At 47.7% G+C, this 18,666-nt stretch overlaps 1 protein-coding gene across 1 annotated transcript in view; it reads left to right on the top strand.

The window, feature by feature from the left end:
* The first annotated feature begins 8,224 nt into the window (after positions 1-8,224).
* Positions 8,225-18,666, top strand: part of rnf152 (ring finger protein 152) — a 35,855-nt gene continuing 25,413 nt past the window's right edge. Inside the window, exon 1 of the mRNA XM_015955516.3 lies at positions 8,225-8,661. The gene's annotated coding sequence lies outside the window, so the exon portion shown is untranslated. The remainder of the gene's footprint in view (positions 8,662-18,666) is intronic.

Here is an 18,666-nt window from a genome sequence, read left to right as displayed (position 1 = left end):
TTGAGATTAAAAATCAAATCTCTTGTTGAAGATTTGTGCAAAAACAAAGTCTTACCTGAAGTAGGGGGGGGGGGGCTTTCTCACCTGGGTTAAATAAATGTAGTTTTTTTGCAAACTGGCAAAGTTCTTTTGTAAATTTCAGCTAACCTGTGCTACTGTATATGCTGCTATGCTAATATGCTACTATGTCACACGTCTTAGCCGAGCTGCACACTTTCGTGTATTTTATCTTTTTTTTTTCAAAGACGTGAGAGAGCTAATCATGCATCGTCCATAACGAACACCATGTTCAGACATACAGATGTCCACATGTGCTCTGGACACCAGGATACCTAGGCTACAGCTCGATGATCAACTTTGTCGTCTTGTCTGATCTGCAGGTGCGTGTCTTGGACACTCGGGTGAAAAAGGGGGCGGAGCTGTCATCCGACCACCACCTGGTGGTGAGTTGGCTCAGATGGTGGGGGAGGATGTTGGTCAGACCTGGCAAGCCCAAACGTATTGTGAGGGTCTGCTGGGAACTTCTGGCAGAGTCTCCTGTCGGAAGGAGCTTCAATTCCCACCTCCGACAGAACTTCCAAAACGTTCCGGGACAGGCATGAGCCTAAATGTTCTGTGCCTCCATTGTTGAGGCGGCCGACCAGAGCTGTGGTCGCGGAGGCAGAAACCCAGGCATGGGAGGAGTTTGGTGAGACCATGGTGCAAGACTTGCACATGGCTTTGAGGAGATTCTGGTCCACCATCCGGCGCCTCAGGAGGGGAAAGCAGTGCGCTACCAACGCTATGGGGACGTTGTGCTGCTGACCTCTACTCGGGACGTTGTGGATCGGTGGGCGGAATACTTTGAAGACCTCCTAAATCCAACCAGCACGCCTTCCAATGAGGAAGCAGTCTGAGGACTTTGGGTTGGACTCTCTTCTGGTGCTGAGGTCACTGAGGTTGTCAAAAAGCTCCTTGGTGGCAAGGCTCTGGGGGCGGATGAGATCCGCCCGGAGTTCCTTAAGGCTCTGGATGTTGTGGGGCTGTGTTGGCTGATGCAGCTCTGCAGTATCGCGTGGACATTGGGGGCGGTCCCACAGTGAGAGTTGGACTCCACCAAGGCTTCCCCCCTTTTCACCGATTCTGTTCACATCTTTTATGGACAGGATTTCTAGGAGCAGCCAATGTGAGGGCATCCGTTTTGGTGGTCTGAGGATCGGGTCTCTGCTTTTTGCAGATGATGTGGTCCTGTTGGCTTCATCAGAACGTGATCTTCAGCTTTCGCTGGAGCGGTTCGCAGCCGAGTGTGAAGCAGCTGGGATGAGAATCAGCTCCTCTAAATCTGAGACCATGGTCTTGAGTCGGAGAAGGGTGGAATGTCTTCTCCGGGTCAGGGATGAGGTCCTGCTCCAAGTGGAGGAGTTTAAGTATCTCGGGGTCTTGTTCACGAGTGAGGGAAAGGTGGAGAGTGAGATCGACAGGTGGATTGGTGCTGCGGGCGTTGTACCGACCTGTCGAGGTGAAGAGAGAGCTGAGCGGCAAGGTGAAGATCATTCCTATCCTCACCTTTGGCCACGAGCTTTGGGTAGTGACCGAAACAGCAAGATCAGGGATACAAGCAGCTGAAACGAGTTAGCTCCACAGGTGATGGGCTCTCCCTTAGAGATGGGGTGAGAAGTTCGTTTGTCCAGGAGGGGCTCGGAGTAGATCCGCTGCTACCCCACATCGAGAGGAGCCAGTTGAGGTGGCTCGGGCATCTGGCCAGGATGCCCCCTGGACACCTCCCTGGTGAGGTTTTCCGGGCACGTCCAACCCGGAGGAGATCTAAAGGAGGACACGGTGGAGGGACTATGTCTCTCACCTGGCCAGGGAACGCCTTGGGATTCCCCCGGAAGTGCTGGTCCAAGTGGCTGGGTAGAGGGAAGTCTGGTCCTCTCTGCTTAGGCTGCTGCCCCCATGACCCGACTCCGGTAAGGGCATGGATGGACGGATGGATGGATGGATGGATGGACAGATGGATGGACAGATGGATGGACAGATGGATGAATGGATGGATGGATGGATGGATGGACAGATGGATGAATGGATGGATGGATGGATGGATGGATGGATGGATGGATGAATGGATGGATGGATGGATGGATGGATGGATGAATTGATGGATGGATGGATGGATGAATGGATGGATGGATGGGTGGATGGATGGATGGATGGATGGATGGATGGATGGATGGATGAATGGATGGATGGATGGATGGATGGATGAATGGATGGATGATGGATGGATGGATGGATGGATGGATGGATGGACAGATGGATGAATGGATGGATGGATGGATGAATGGATGGATGGATGGATGGATGAATGGATGGATGGATGGATGGATGAATGGATGGATGGATGGGTGGATGGATGGATGGATGGATGAATGGATGGATGGATGGACAGATGGATGAATGGATGGATGGATGGATGGATGGATGAATGGATGGATGGATGGATGGATGAATGGATGGATGGATGGATGGATGGATGGATGAATGGATGGATGGATGGACAGATGGATGAATGGATGGATGGATGAATGAATTAATGGATGGATGGATGGATGGATGGACGGACGGATGGATGGATGTGAGAGGAATCCTGAAGAAAAGAGATAATTATTGGTGATTTGATGTTTCTCCACTTGAAAATACTCATTTTACATGAATTTTTAACAAGTCAAAAGCCCAGACATTCCAGTGAGACGTGAGTTTTAATTGAAGGTTTTTAAATACTCTCTCTCCTGATAAACTCACCTTAATCTACTAAACATCTTAAAATGTTCCCTCCATCAAAATCTACAAATTCCAATAAATTTCCACCTCTGGACTCACACACGTCTTCAGATTCCTGAGAATCCATCCCGGAGCTCTGCTCCCCAGCAGTAAATGGAGTTGACCTCTGCCGTGTGTTTACCTCTCAGCCCGTTGGCCTCACGTCTGCCTCCATAAGGTGATTACTCTCATCCACAAACATCCGTCTCTGAGGAGCGACTCCCGAGGAGCCGATCGGTCGGAGGAGACTTTTATTTCTTTAACTTGGGATTAACTCAATCTCGCATCAGTGTTTCCAATCACACCGCCCGCCAGCCTCATTCAGAACGAGGTCACCTTAGCTCTTATCTCCTCCTCATCGAGCAGACACTGAGGGGGGAATCTGATTGGACGACGGCGCTCAAGGAGGTGGTTGGGAGGTCATTTCTGGATTATTCGCAAACCAGTTAGCTTCACCAGTTCCAGCTGCAGCAGTTGTGGTGGATTTTCTTGCTATCTACTCAACTTTAACTGCAGGAAACAATGAAAACTTTAAAAATGCCAAACAAATGTAGCATAAATGATGTTTCTGACCTTAAAAAGAAAGTTTAAATGGAAAAAATAACATTAAAAAACACCGAAGATGGTTCATGAATAGTTTGTGAGGATCTTGAAGAACATCCATGCTAACGTGTAGCATCTCTTTAATGTTGCAAGCTAATAATACTAACATGAACTGTAAATAAGTGGAATTTGTAAACGAAAATGAGCGTCTCAGTTGAGATGTTGACCTGTTTATGTGGTTCTTTATGAGTTCTGCTCATCTGATGTTATTTTCTAAATAAATAATAAATTCAGCGAGGCAGGAAAAGAAAACGGTCTTTTGTTTTTGACCTTTTATCGTTACGTTCCAGGAAATCAGGAGTAGCAGCGAGTTTGTGCGGAGCTGCTGCTTCAAGGCTGAAGGAAACCGACGATGTGACGGGAAAGTCCTGATTCCTGATAACAGAAAACAACAGGAATGACCTGATCTGTGATCCACAAGGTCAGCCTGAGTCTGGCTGCTAACCCCCGCTGGGATCAGGACATCTGAGTCTAATTATTACATCATGCCGTCTGCAGCTCCTCCGTGTGCCGCACAGCGCCTGAGAACAGGACGCTTTATTTTCTTAGCAGACCAGTAAATCCAGTACAATGATTTAGTTTGTGCCAGAACCAACTCTACCGGCTGCAACCATCCATGTTAAAGGAATTCCAGGAAAACCGTGACACCTAAATAATCTCACGATGCTTTAAATTATAGACGTATCTGATGTTAGACTCCACGTTGTTTCTGTTCAGCAGCAGCAGCTGTGATCGCCACGCCTGCCTGTAAAAACACTGAGGTCACATGACCCTGTCAGGTGGAGCGCTCTGACTCTGGAGTCTCGACCCGGTGAATACATCTGTTCCTGTTGGGATTAAGGTGGGATATTATATTAATAGAGTCAGTTACATGTGGAGGACTCGGGGCTCCTCTGGTCCGATGCTGTTAATCTGATCTGAAATCAGCTGGAATCACAGGGGAAAGCCGTAAAAGAACAAGGAGCTCGTCTGAATTCCTCACTTTGGAACCGTTGAGGACAGAATTCCTACAGATTCCTGATTTAGGGAGGTATTTATTTTACAGGTACTTTTCGGGGCTGGCGGTGGCACAGGAAACAGGCAACCGCAGCGCCTGTGGACAGCCCAACCTTCTCTCAGCGAACGCCATCGTTGAAAAGAGTCTCCTAAAAGCACTCTGGTCTTATTTTTCACTTCAGAGGCCTTTCTCTTCTTCTCGTAGACTTCGAGGACACCTTTTCTCTTGCGACTCTCAGCCATTTTCAAAAGACCCCGCTGAGAAACGAGAGGAGATAGCATATCGGTCTGCGCAAAAAGAGAGTGCACGCGCAAGGAGAAAGCTGACCCGGGGGCGAGCGCGTACGATGGACTCACGCTTCGCCAGAATGATTCACAGTGATACGGGCCGATGGTTGACGTGATCCACCCAGAAGAAAAAGATCGATTGCTATACCTTTAAGTGCTCGCCCCGAAATCAGAAGGTTGCAGGTTCGAGGCCCGCTCAGTCTGTCGCTGCCGTTGTGTCCTTGGGCAAGACACTTAACCCAGCTTGCCTGCTGGTGGTGGTCGGAGGGACCGGTGGCACCAGTGCTCGGCAGCCTCGCCTCTGTCAGTGCGCCCCAGGGCAGCTGTGGCTACATCGTAGCTCATCACCACCAGCGTGTGAATGGGTGAATGACTGATTGTGTTGTACAGCACCTTGGGGGGTTCCAGGACTCTAGGAGGCGCCATATCAAATACATTTACAGCGTGTAAGGCGTCACCAAGCAGCTCACGATGCACTCTAACTTAAACGGCTCATTCAGGTCTTTTCTAATGGGTTTCTGTAGAACAGCCTGTTTTCTTGCTGGTTGCAGATCGCTCTAGGAATGACCTCAGTTTGCAGAAACACAGATTAGTTGTCAGAAGACTGATGAACTAAAGGCTGGTTCATGGCACCAAGACCAAGGTGAACATCTGCTATCTTAAAACAACTCTAATCTCAAACATTCGTCCTCCTTCATGTGAACTAGAGTTCATCGCCGTCTATCAGGATCAGTTAAAACCCTCATTCTGAGTTTAAAGCTTAAGCGCTCCCTCCAGGATCCCAGGATGATGAACACCGAGTCTTCTGTGATTAGCTGTAGACGGCTGAGAGTTTGTCTAAAAACAAGCCCAATAGTCATAAAATAGTCATAAAAAATATTAAATATTAACTTTATTTTACACGTGTCACACCGCTCGGGTAACGGATGTTTTATATGGCTTATAAACAGCTAGCTTAACCCAAAAGTGTTGTGATTTATTATCCTAATGCTAACCAAGTAGCTAAGCTAAACATCTCATCACTCCGGAGGTACGTCTCACAAATCTGTCCAACAGCTCGTGAAACCAAAAGCTCTTCAGCTGCGTTTGTGCAGAAAGGATCTGCTTCCATCTGTGAAGCTGCGTTTGTTTTATCTCTGCAGATAAATGAAGTTTCTACGTTCGGAGTCTGAATCATGGCTGACATCTTTGTTCCGAGAGAATAAAAACACGCCTTCCACACGGCTTTCGTTCCAGACGGAGAGGAATCGGAACAGAAGATGATCCAGGCTCGCTGTGAGGAAACTTCTCTGAATGAAATGGAACAACAACTTTTCCCTCCGGTGAAGTTGTCTTGGGAACACGGCGAGCGCTCGACTCCCACTCGACACATCAGAACAACACTCGACTTTACAAAACCAGAGCAGAGAGGGGTGGGGTGGTGATCACGTGTGGAACCGAAGCTAAGGTTTTCAAATCATCGTCACCGGGAAGCACCACGGGAGGCTTTGAAGCATCTGATGCTTCCTGACCGGGTCACGTTTACGCCACACAGGAGAGGAAACGGCTAACGGAGCAGGAGTTTTACCCACAATGCAGTTCTGCCAGGCCTGGTGGATGATGAAGTAACGACGATTATAAAATTCATCCCAACAACACACAGATGTTAGACCTGCTTGTGTGAAGAGTAATAACTAGATACTGGGGCAGCAGTAGCTCAGGAGGGTTGTCCAGTAATCAGAAGGTTGCCGGTTTGATCCCAGCTTTGATAAGAGAATGCTGCTGTTGTGTCCTTGAGCAAGACGTTTAACCCACCTTGCCTGCTGGTGGTGGTCGGAGGTATACTTCCGACCACCACCAGCTTGACACCATGACAGAGGCGAAGCTGGCGCCACCGGTATACCGGTGGCGCCAGCTTCGCCTCTGTCAGCGCGTCCCAGGGGAGCTGTGGCTACATCGTAACTCATCACCACCAGTGTGTGAGCGGGTGAATGACTGATTGTGTTGTGAAGCGCCTTGGGGGGTTGTAGAATGCTATACACCAGTGATCCGCAGATGGCGGCCTGCGGGCCACATCCGGCCCACAAGCCCTCTCTTTGTGGCACCCGACAGCCTACCAGGAGGTGCAGGATAGAGCTGAGGAAAATAATCAAATAATCAATGCATGAGATGCGGCCATAAACGGTTTTGCACCATAGAAGAGAACCATCATCAGTTATAGTGGAATGTAGTTGTGTTATTTTAACGGCGGCACCAGCGCAGCATCCACATCTGTCAGAGCGGTGTTCTCCACATTTACCGGGTAGGAAACTTTGGTTTGCCTTTATGTGGTACTGCAGGGCTGAGCGCTGGAGTTCTAACCGGAGACCGAACCCGAACCGAATCAGCCCGACCGGTTCTGTTGGATTTGGGTCGTGAATTATGTTAATTGAGCGGGTTGTCGTGCGGCGCGCTCCGCTCGCTCGATCAGTGACTGAGAGAGAGAGAGAGAGAGAGAGAGAGAGAGAGAGAGAGAGAGAGAGAGAAAGAGAGAGAGAGAGAGAGAGAGAGGATCGGAGGACGCTCCTCCAAACACGCGTTTTTATTTTCATGAGTTCATTATTGTTTCTCCTGGAAGCGCTCAGTCAGACCGAGTGCTGTGATGTCGGGAGATCCGGTCTTGGGGAGGGGGCGGGGCCAGTGACGGCGGCTGCAGCGTTAACATCTGTCTCTTTTATTTAGGGACACGGAGAAGTTAAAAGGAGAGAGAAATAGAAGATAGAAGTTCTTGTTCCACTTTATTCTTTTGTTTCATGATGATAAACTGATGTTAAATTCAGCTAAAGAGAAACTGGGAGGAAGCTTTGGTTCATTTTAAGTTACAGGAGATCTTGTTTCCTATCTGCTCCTCCAGAGACAGCATGGACATGAGGGTCACATGGTGAGGGTCACACAGGACAGGTTAGTGCGGTCACACAGCCGAGCTGGAGGGGGACAGGTCTTGTCCTGCTTTATATTGCAAGCTTGTGTGTTATGTGCGTTACAGCCAGCGGTCCAAACAACGGCAGCAGATGTGTTGCAGGTCTTGTCGTGTTTTTGTTGAACCCCGTGAGCCAGCAGACGGGCTGATATTACAAAGTTGCTGTATAAGAGTTTGGGTTGAGGACCACTATATCATGGATTTCCATTAAGAAATCGTTCTAATGAGTGAGCTCATCATAGCTGGACAGCCTTGTGGTTCCTCAGCCAATCAGTGGCCAACAAATATGACATCACGTTTAGCTGGCATGGTGCCCTTTTCAGCTGGTCCGTGTGGCGCCACTCTGGTCTACACGGTTTGGGTGGTTTTCCATCACAACTGAAGTGGCTCTATGGGTGGGCTCGTCACAGCGGAGCTGTCACTGATGTACGAAAGCAGTTTTGTTAACAAGCTGGTTTGCTTCAAATGTTATCACAGCCTCTTGTTTTAAGGCTGCAGGATAAAATTGGTGTCATCAGGAAAACCAATTTACAGGAAACAAAAAGAGGCCCCTTTGGGGGCTTAGTGTGTGTGTGTGTGTGTGTGTGTGTGTGTGTGTGTGTGTGTGTGTGTGTGTGTGTGTGTGTGTGTGATGTGGGAAAGTAGAAACATATTTAGAGAGCAGCAGTGAAACTAGGTCAACCAGAGCAGAAGAGCCCAAATCTGGCTCTCATGTTTGTTTGTTTTGGCTCAGAAGGAACAAAATCGCTGTTTAATAATTAAAACGATAAGAGAGATTAACTGTTGGTGGCCCAGAGCGCGTGCAGCATCATCAGCAGCCCCATCAGGACCGCGTTTCCTGCAGCAGGAGTCCCGCTGCCCGCTCGGAGCTGCGCACATCCGCATAACCTGACGGACACGGAGCGCGTCCGCCTTCCGCAGGAGCGGGAGGGCTTTCTCTCCACGGAGATCCGCCAAAGCGCGCAGACACTTCCCCGATCCTACCCCGTCTGAACGGACCGAGGCACGGGCGGAACCACCGGCAGACCCAACACAAGGTGAGCGCTGGTTCTGCTCCTCTCAGCTGCGTAAACGTTGAAGTTATCTCCGAGGGGCGGGCGTGCTGCTTTGTTTTGTTCGGAAAGGTGGAAGCTGCCTCTTGTCCGCAGACTTTTACGCGTTTATGCAACAGAAATGCAGGATTAGACTTTAAATCCGTTAATAGAAACACGTAAACAAGCTCCGAAAGGACATTTCCCCTGATTTATCACACCTGCTTTGTTGTCGCGGATTCCTGCGCAGCTTTGACCGCCTTGGTTTGACTTCTTTCTACAGTCAGGATTTAACTGTGCGTCAGTTTGACTTCCTGCTTCTCTTTGTTTTATTTCCACCTGAAGCGGAGACGTTAGCGCAGAAGAAAGGCTCCATGCCTTCTGTTTCCTCTCTGAGATCAGCTGTAGTTTGCGCCACGGGCATCTCTGCGCCCTGATTCACATCTCAGCAGATAAAAGGTTTTATTAGGGGCTCTGCAGGAAAGTGGATTTATTGTGAAGTCTCTTTCTTCTTCCTGTTTACATAAACACTTTAAAACCCTTCCTGGTTTTTTTTTACTGCTGCTGGACTCCGTCCAACATTTGTGATGTTTTACCTGAGTCTCAACCATGATTGGCTGCAGGATTAGTGTTGGAGTTTGACTCCTTGTACTACAAGCAATACACCTGGACTGCTGTGTGAGCACTTTTCTCGTATGTGTGTGTGTGTCCCTAAAATTAATTTTATCAGGAAAAAAATTGCTCGGATCAATGATTAAAATTTAATTAATCAAGATTAATTAATTGCAAGGCATCTGACTAATTAGATACATTTTTAAATGGAGTCCCACCTCTAATACACACACACACACACACACACACACACACACACACACACACACACACACACACACACACACACACACACACACGCGTTTATAGTCCACATGTGAGATGTTTGGTCGCTCAGGGAGGTGAGACATGATGTCTGGGCAGCCACGAGGGCACATTCAGCATTTTGGGTCCTTTTCTTGTGAATGACTCTAGCAGGACTTTATCTAAAGATGTATTTGTTTTCGTTTGCCCACACAGGCCTGGGCAAAAGGGTTTTAGGTCGCTCTGCCCTTTCTTCATCGACAGGTTGCAGGAAAACTGGAAATGAACCGAGCGTATTCCCTTGAAAACATTCTTTAGAGCCCTGAGACGGATTCCCAGTGCAGTAATTCTGTATAAAACTAACTGCACCTGAGAAATGATGTAACTGTAGCGTCTGCTGCCGCTTGGCCTCCAGGACTCCCCTGAAAAGGAGGTATTTAATCTCAGTGGGACCTTAATAAGGAACAAACAAACCAGGGGAGAACTAAAACATAACATCAGATTGATACTTGATGCTGCTACCAGTACTGGGACATTCCTAATTCCCTTTGGGATTAGCATATCCAGAATTATTCAGGAGCAGCAAGTGATGCTGGCTTCATGAAGGGTTGTCGGATTTAAACCTCTGTCTCGTATAATGAGGACGAAGGAGGTGACTAAAATCTGGAGTTAAGGGTATCGCTAGGAGGTGGGATTGGCCTAATTCCTGAAACAGCTAAAGAACCTAAATAAGGCAAAATGGGTCACTGGTGAAGCTCGGAAACAACACCTGGAAAAGGTTCACCTACACTCTAGACTGATGAGAATTATAGAAATATCTGTTTTGGGATTATATTACCAGTCAGATGAAACTTTTACACTATCATTGCTGCTGATGTGGTTCAGCTCTAAATATTTCTGTGACCTCTTTGCCCTCCATACATCATTTTAACTTTATTCTCTTCCTGCTGTATAAGAGTGCAACTTCACCGTCTCCTTCATTAATTCGTCCTCTCTCAGGACGTCGGTGAGCTTCTGCCTTCCCTTGAGCTTCATTTGCATCTTGGCTTCACTCGGCTGCCCAAGTGTTTGCAGGGAGTCAGGTGGCTAATTGGTTCCCATCTGCTGGGAGGAATCAGCCGTTTCAGGATTCTGGGTAATTTGTGTCCAGAGTTTTAACCAGACGGATGAAGCGTTGTCCTCCACAGCTGAACTTCAGACTGAAAAGTTCTTGTTTTTGTCATTTTGGAACCACTCCTCTCATTTCTACTAGTGGTTTAGACACTTTTTGCAGAGACGTGTGGTAGTAATCTGTCTTTAGCCACATAAAGGGTTTTTTTTTTGGTTGTTTTATAAGCTTTTTGCTGTCGTCTAAGCGGTAAATCTGAGGAGATTAGCATGTTTCAGTGGCCCTTTTGAGTTTATAGTAATGAAAGGCTGGTTTACGTTCTCCTCTGTGCTTGTCACTGTTTTATTTCTGCATCAGAAGTTTGTCTCTCTGTGAGAAAAAAGAGGAAGTGGTTGGAGTTTTAACAGGCTCGTCCAGCCCAAACAGGAAGTTACCAGAAACAGATGCCTAATCATGCAGACATGAAAGCATCTAAACAACTGTTTTGTTTTGCTGGGTTTTTAACTGGAGAACTTATGAGCAGTCAGTATCTCACCCGCAGTAGACAAGTATTTCATTTGTTGTTGGAAAACTCAACAAGAAAACCCCCAAAGTCTGAGATTTCTGACCAGCTAGGGCTGCAGAGATCAACTACCTCACAGGTAAAAGCAGATAGCTGCAAGAGTAGAGCGCACACACACACACACACACTTCTGTTGGCGTGTATCTCAGTCACACGGCTGCTGGTGAACATGAAGCTGCACGGTTAGCATCCAGAGTTTTACATCCTGCTTCCAGAGCACAAAATGAAGTCCAACTGATGAATGCCTCTGACCTGAGACATGGTGCCGCCATGCTAATCAGAAACACTCACAATAAACTTCTCAGCTAGACGAGCCCTAGTTGAAAATGAGCTTCACATTCGTGTTGTGTGCTTTACCCGAGCCAAACTCCAGGACCTAAACTTCATCTCCTCCAGCTTTGCTGCTGTTTTCTCCTCCCAGCACCAAGGCACATAAAGTGGTATTTGAATATTTTTACACATACAGGAGCACATCGTTGGACTGGTACCTCATCTTGGTATCCCGCCTACGACCGGTGTTCCTTATTTGTAAAAGAAAGGTGATTAAAATGACCGGACTACACAGAAGAATCGTTGGTTTATTATCTTTATTTATTACCCAGCAGCTTTTATCTAAGGTAACTTACAAATTCACCCAACACAGGGTTTCCCCCAGAGCTTTATAAAGCTTGGTTTATGCTCGACGCATTCACTTTCCGCTTGGTGATGCGGCTCACGGATGGAACGCGCTTCACAACTCGCAGCGTTTATGGTTCATGCGGCTCGTCTCTGCGGTGAGCCAATATTCTCCCAAACTGTAGGGGGCAGCATGGAGCTCTACGGCATGCATCCAACACTACACCATAGTAGAAGTAGAAATTACTGTTTACAACATGGCATTCCAGCATTTTTAACAGCGTCCTCGTCTTTTCCGACAGTGCGAGCTATTTCTCTCCAAGAATTATTAACAACATGTTGATCACGGTGATCTCTGAGAGCTGAATCATACAAATGTCTGTATTTACGAACCTCTGCCATACTAGTTCTTGGCAGTCCGCCATGTTTTTCCGCGTCCGACCGTCCGCGTGGTTAGAAATTTTCCCAGGTGCGCGGTGCGGAAAGTTTGAGTAAGGTCTAGCTGCAGACGCAGCCCCGGCCAAACACGCCCCTACGTACAAAACACGCGTGCATGTACGACGACGAGAACTCGCATTAGTGTTGCAACAGATGGAAATGACGGTTCAGGTAAAGACAGATTTATATTTTTACAACTTGCGACGATTTTGCACTAGAAATTTGAACGTTTAAGACATAGTTTGATAGATAGCACATTCGTAATTTTTTCTGAAACACTTTTATATAAAATTAAGCATTATTGGCAGTGGGGGAAGACGTCATGGACGCAAAATATTTTTTTTATCATTTTTAATGGGCTACATGCAAGCCTTTTGGCCAAAATAAACCTAACAATAGGCTATTTATTCGACCGTTTATGACTCCTCATCTAATAAGCAGCAAACTCACGACGGCAATGTGGTAGCCCGGAGGTATTCTACAAACACAAGAACAGTGCTAATGCCTATATGTATTGTTTTCACATTGTTTATGACAGCCTCTAGGTGTAAATGTCCTTTTTACTAATTGCTATTTATCTTTGTCTCATTAGTGAGAGGCAGCTGACGTCCTATGCCATGGAGCTGCTCATATACTCGGAGAAATTCAGAAAAGCTCTGGACTCATCTCACTGTGTGGACATTTTTATTTTTTTTTCGAAGGTTTTTGTAAGGGCAATAAAAGCTGTTCAACAGGCACATGGGGGCGTGTTTGAAGAGGGTCTGCAGCTAGGTATTATTGGAAAGTTTGGGACGTGGGGAGGCGCGGTGGAGGGGCGTGGTTGTTAAAATGACGCAATTTTGCCGCGCGGAGCCGTGCGGACCTCGCGGACGCATCAAGCATAAACCAACCTTAAGCCTGGCCACCCGGCTAAGCGTCATGCCCCGACCCTACCGTGTCTGCTGACACGAACAGCGCAACGAAACCAGAGTCCTTCATCAGCTGATACTGGTGAGAAACAGCAGCGGAACGTGTGCACACCCCCCCCACCCCCCCCCCCCCCCACACACACACACACACACACACAGGTTACCTGGAGAAAACTCACACATGCATGCAGAGATCATGCTAACTCCACGCAGACAATCTGCAGCCGGGATTCAACCAGCAACCTTATTCCTGCAACAGTGCAGCATGCATGGTTGGCATAGCAACACAAATTACTGGCTAACTCATAAAAGTGTTAGAAAATGTAAAAATAACATAAGGTGGTAATTCCTCCTTGGTTCCTGCCCAGATTAGCGGTTAGCTTCTCTCAGCATCCACACAGGGATCCCTCTGACTGCGTTCTGCTGCAGGTGAGACACTGACTGCTCATTGCTGCTCCATGCATCCCTCTTTAGCTTACAGTGCTTGGAGTGGAAGAAGATCCTGTTGAGACCAAAGCTATTTAAACCTCTGTCAGAATATTACATCTGAGCTCACTTTATTTCAGCTCAGCTACAGAACCAATTTCCAGCTCTTCTACAGAGTTATCACAGGAGTGAAGGGGGTGTCGTGGCTGACCTTGCTGAAGCTGCAGATACTGAAGCGCGCCGGTGGTCGGGCAGCCTGAAATACAGAGCTGCATTACTGGATAAATTTAATTTGCCATGAAAGAAAAAGCGAGGAGGTGAAGATGAGCTTTAAAGTGTCAATTGGGGGCAAAAGACAGAAGGAGCTGGGAGTGTTAGACCTCAGCAAATTGAGACGCTTTCAGGGAATTGCTCCCATCAGCACCGGAAAAGCAGTCGTCTCATATCAGAGTTTGTGCTGCCGTGTTTCTCTTTCCTGCTTTGAACCTCTCTAATCCCAAATAACCCGTGTGCGTATCCCCAGACTCATCCATCCTCCTCGATGACAGCTTTTAATGCTTTTGTTTGTGATGAATGCGAGGAACCTGAGACGCAGAATTCCTGCAAAGGACCGCGTTTGCATCAATCACGCTCTCTGCTGGTGTTCCCGTGGTTTGGTGTGCGTCTCCGGTGATGATTGATGCTGCTACTTCCATCTGCTGGACGGATCGTAAACAGTGATGATTGGTGAAGGCTAACGCGTCGTCTATTGTTGCAGGAAAATCATTTACCTTTCCTTCACGATTCATTAAATGGACGAGAAAACAAAAGTTGTGCATGCAGAGGCGGCTTCGGTCTGACGTTAACAGGCTTCAGGCAGGTGGGCTCTGTAGTTTACACGTGGACATGCCTGCTGTAGCGTGGACGCGCTGGGGAGAACTCTCAGCCACTAACAGACCAAACATTTATAAAATCCCTTCTGGAGTTGGAAATCCACTGGGTTTAGCCTCTGGTGTGTTTAGGTTCAAGAGTCTGGGGCGGACTTCATGAATGAGATCGACTCCAAAAGTTCATCAGTTTTAAACAAACATCCGTCGATTACTGTCTGAAGGTTTTGTTAAAATACCTCCAATAGTTCTTGAAATCATTTGCCACAAAATGCAATTAATGACCAAATTAAATGAATCCGATTTGGGGATAACTCTTAGTTACCATGACAACAAGTTATGTCCCAGTAGTTCTCTGCCGAGGTTCATCAGCTGCTGTGTGCGTCATAAACCAGGATGACTCCAGTAAGGCTTTTTCATATGCTTTATTTTTATTTACACGCTTAACCAGTGAAATCCCTTTAACTGACGTCCTAAATCTCCCTCGCCGGTCCGCCGTGAGCATCCCTCTCCTTTAACCCAACGCTGCTGCACCTCTTTGTGGTTATGACCGTTAGAATGATCTAAAACGCCACCAATAAAAGTGTCATGAAGTCCTCTGACTGAGCGAAGACTTGGCTGTGAGATTTACGACCCAACGGGATCGCAGGATTGACGAGCCGCGCCGTTAGCAGTCGATTTTATAGACGTGTGTCGTTAAACACCGGGATTAGCATGATGGTCCTCCATCTGAGGGTCGGAGTGGCGCCGGTGCGGAGGGTGATGGATGTTCAGGACTTAGGATGGACGAGTCTACGTAATGTGAACGTCTGCAGAAAACAACCCCCCATGTGAGATGAGAGAACCCCTGAGACCTCACCGTCTGACCTGGAATCAGCTAAAGAACGGCCTGATTTACACAGGTGTACACCTGGACTGACCGATCTCTCCCATTGGCTCCTCCTCCTCCTCGTGGAGCTCCACCTGACCCATTTCTGTGAGCAACCAACCTCTGGGGCTGTCTGCTGTGGCTCACCAGCTCCCACAAGCCTCTATTATTTATGACAGACCCCACACAATCAGCGGCATCTGCTCCTCCTGAAAGCATCGGGAGAAAACGGCGATCGGCAGCAGCTCATGAAGGCTTTTCTGAGCCTCAGATCTGGCTAGATGAAGGAGACAAGTTTGACACGGCCGGGGTTTCTTCACCTTCACAAAGATCTGAACCTCCACCCGGCGACGACAGCGATGGCGGTTGTGGATCTGCTCAACATCACAGAAGGCTGAGTGGAGGGAAAACAAAGTCCTGACATTAAAGAAGAGCTGTGGAGTATTACAAACATCTGACTGTGTCTTTCACTCCTCTATTCCTTTGCTCCCTCTTTTCTGAGGTTGGGTTGCAAACCGACCCAGGTGGAAGTCCCAGACATCCCAGTCGGCAGTAACAAATAAATAATCGCTCCTGGGAGTTCTGGGAAAACCTGGAGGCGTCCAAAACCGATGAAACCACCTCGGCTCACTCCTTTTGAAGAGGAGGAGCAGCGACTGTGATTCAAGCTCCTCGCCTTTTATCTCCTGCTCCTTCTTCAGAACAGCTGATCCGGGTAACGCCACGCGGCTCACCTCTCCATTTTGCCATCACTCAGGAACAACACGCCAAGAAACCCGAACTCCTCTGCAGGAGGTAGGTTCACTCCCGGTCCAAAGGGAGAGTTGAGACTCTGTCCAGGTGAGAGCCATGACCGCATGCTAGCTGACTCTCATAGAGCTAGGTAGCATAAATATGTAAATATGTATTTATAAACAACTTTTCCTCAACAGAAATAAGAGAACGGGTCGATTAAACCTTCGATGTGAAGAACAGAGGAACAACAGCCAATCATATCAACTGTTGTTCTGCGATGGACCAATCAGTGGCTAGAGCCACACAGACGCTAGCAGCTAACGGCTAATGTTTGTGTAGCGGTAGCCTCTTACTGCAGGTAACAGGAAGGACATAACTGGTAATAAACAGAGTCAAATCCAAACGGGACAGAAAAAGATGGAGGACACAGTCGATGACATCACTGACGATAAGGAACAGGTGTGTGGACGTACTTCAGCTGCTGAAAGTCTGATGAAAAACAAAGCAGCACGGCGCTGATGGCGAGCGCTCGAGTGCACTTTCTGAATAATCACCTTTTATCGTTCTGACTGAAATAAAACGCCTCATTTTAGTTTATTATCATGTTTGAATCTTTTATGTCTGAGTCCCAGAGCCATACTCTCCCTCTCCTATCTTTTTATTCCACCACTTCCTGTTTAAAGCCAGATCTTCGTAGCGTCTCTGGATTTGCCTCGGCTCGCCGCTGCCAGGGATTCAGGACTCGCTGCCAGACTCTTCTGCTTGGCGTCCATTCCTCAGATCTTTACCGGGCATTAAACAAACCTCAGGTGGAGACGGTGGAGCTGGAGAGGGTGTTGAGATGAATAACTCATCTCGTACAGCTCTGAAAGGGCTGGCAGTCGTTGGTTTGGATGCTTTCAGGAACCCTGAGAGGTCCTGATGGATTCTGCAGCAGCCTCTCATTTACTGCTGCAGAAATCTTCTCTTGGCCTCTAACGTGTCGTTACGGGAGAAAAGAGGCTTCAGCGACCTCACTTCCCCCGGCAGCTCCGCTCTCTTTACCGGTTTTTGGGTCTGAATCAGCACATAAACCGGGCCAGACTGCTACTGCTGCTGCACTCGGCGCATGAGCGGATGCAGATCACCGCAGCTGCTGGCGACTGAGCACCTTGCCGCGGGGGAGGTTGATGTTTGCATGTGGAGCGAGCATCGACACATGAACTAACACAAACTTTACCTGTGGGATGTAGTCACAAGGTCTTATTAACCTCTTTCTGTTTGTCTGACACAAAATATCTCATGAACCATCAGATTTTAATCTACAACCCAATGCAAGATGGCCGCCACAGCTAATTAACTTTAGCCAACACAAAATGGACCATTGCTTAATTTTTTCAATGTTACAGATAAAGAAAATGACAATTTAGAGTCTGAGGATAACTAAACACAGAAAAAGTCAGATTCTTATGTTGTGTCAACTCAACAACTTAAGTCTGGAAAACATTTCTGTCATATTTAGATCAACATCAGATACTTGAGTCTTTAAGGTGGGTGGGAGGAGCCAATAGGATGGGAGGGGCTTTGGGTCCTAGACATGATTGATTATAAATGTTGTGCGGTTTGAGCCAATGAGCTCACTGACCTGACTGGGGTTTGTCATTGTTTGAATTTGAACGATTCCAGTTCCTCCGATCCTCGATTCCGATTCTTTCAAGAGTCAGACTGGAAAAGAGTCCACGTTTTAAACGAGTCAGCTGACCAGGTCCTACGTGATGAAATATGTTCTCCATGAATCTGAATCCTATGAACGTTCCAACGTGGATCTACACCTTGGAGCGCCTCGGCTCATTTTCCGTGACGCGCGGTAACGCACACACTTGGTACTCGGCGGCTTCGCCTTCTGGTCGGCGGACTGGGCATCGAATTTAAATATTTTACCGATTCTGGGAAAAACTGTTGATGCCAGCCCCACTAATAAGGCGAACGTTTAGAGAAAAGACGGGGTCATTCAGAATCATTTACTTCCTGAATCTAAACCCCAGAGTCTGTTAGACTTCCGGTGTGTTCCCGCTCTCGTTTTCATAAACGCGTGTTTGTTTAAAGGACTTCTCTCGTTTGGGAAGCTCCTCATTTTCCCACCAAACAAACACGGCGTGACCCTTAAATCCACGCCAGCTCCGTGGAAACGTCTCCCCTCCTTCCAGCCGTTGCAGGATGGTCGAACGAAGCAGGAGTTCTTCCTCTTCCCGCTCCAGACCCTCGTTTGTCTTTGTCCTAACAGGACAGTCGATTGTTTTCCTCCTTGTGAGCATGTTTCCACACAATTTGAATTAATTGGATTGTAAATTGATCCTACTTTGGAGCTGAATCCCTGGAAGCCGGCGCTCTGCCTGCAAACGGCGGTTTAATCTGAATACTAAACGTTATTAAAAGCCTCCCCAGCTCCAGCTGTGTAGGACAGTGTGTACCTGGTAATGAGAAAAAGGCCCCGAGGGCCAGGTGCACTCATTGTGCACCAGCGTGGCATAATTCAGTAATTAATTGCCTTAGTGCCTGGACGGCGCTATAATGGTTAGAAGATAAACAACGCGACTTGCCGTTACCGGAGCTTCACCAGCAAACAGCCGAGCGGAAGGACGCGGAGTCAA

This window comes from Nothobranchius furzeri, chromosome 7 (assembly GCF_043380555.1).
Source record: "Nothobranchius furzeri strain GRZ-AD chromosome 7, NfurGRZ-RIMD1, whole genome shotgun sequence".
NCBI classification, from domain to species: domain Eukaryota; kingdom Metazoa; phylum Chordata; class Actinopteri; order Cyprinodontiformes; family Nothobranchiidae; genus Nothobranchius; species Nothobranchius furzeri.
Note: the sequence above shows the minus strand (reverse complement) of the source record. Positions and strands in the feature narration are given on the sequence as shown.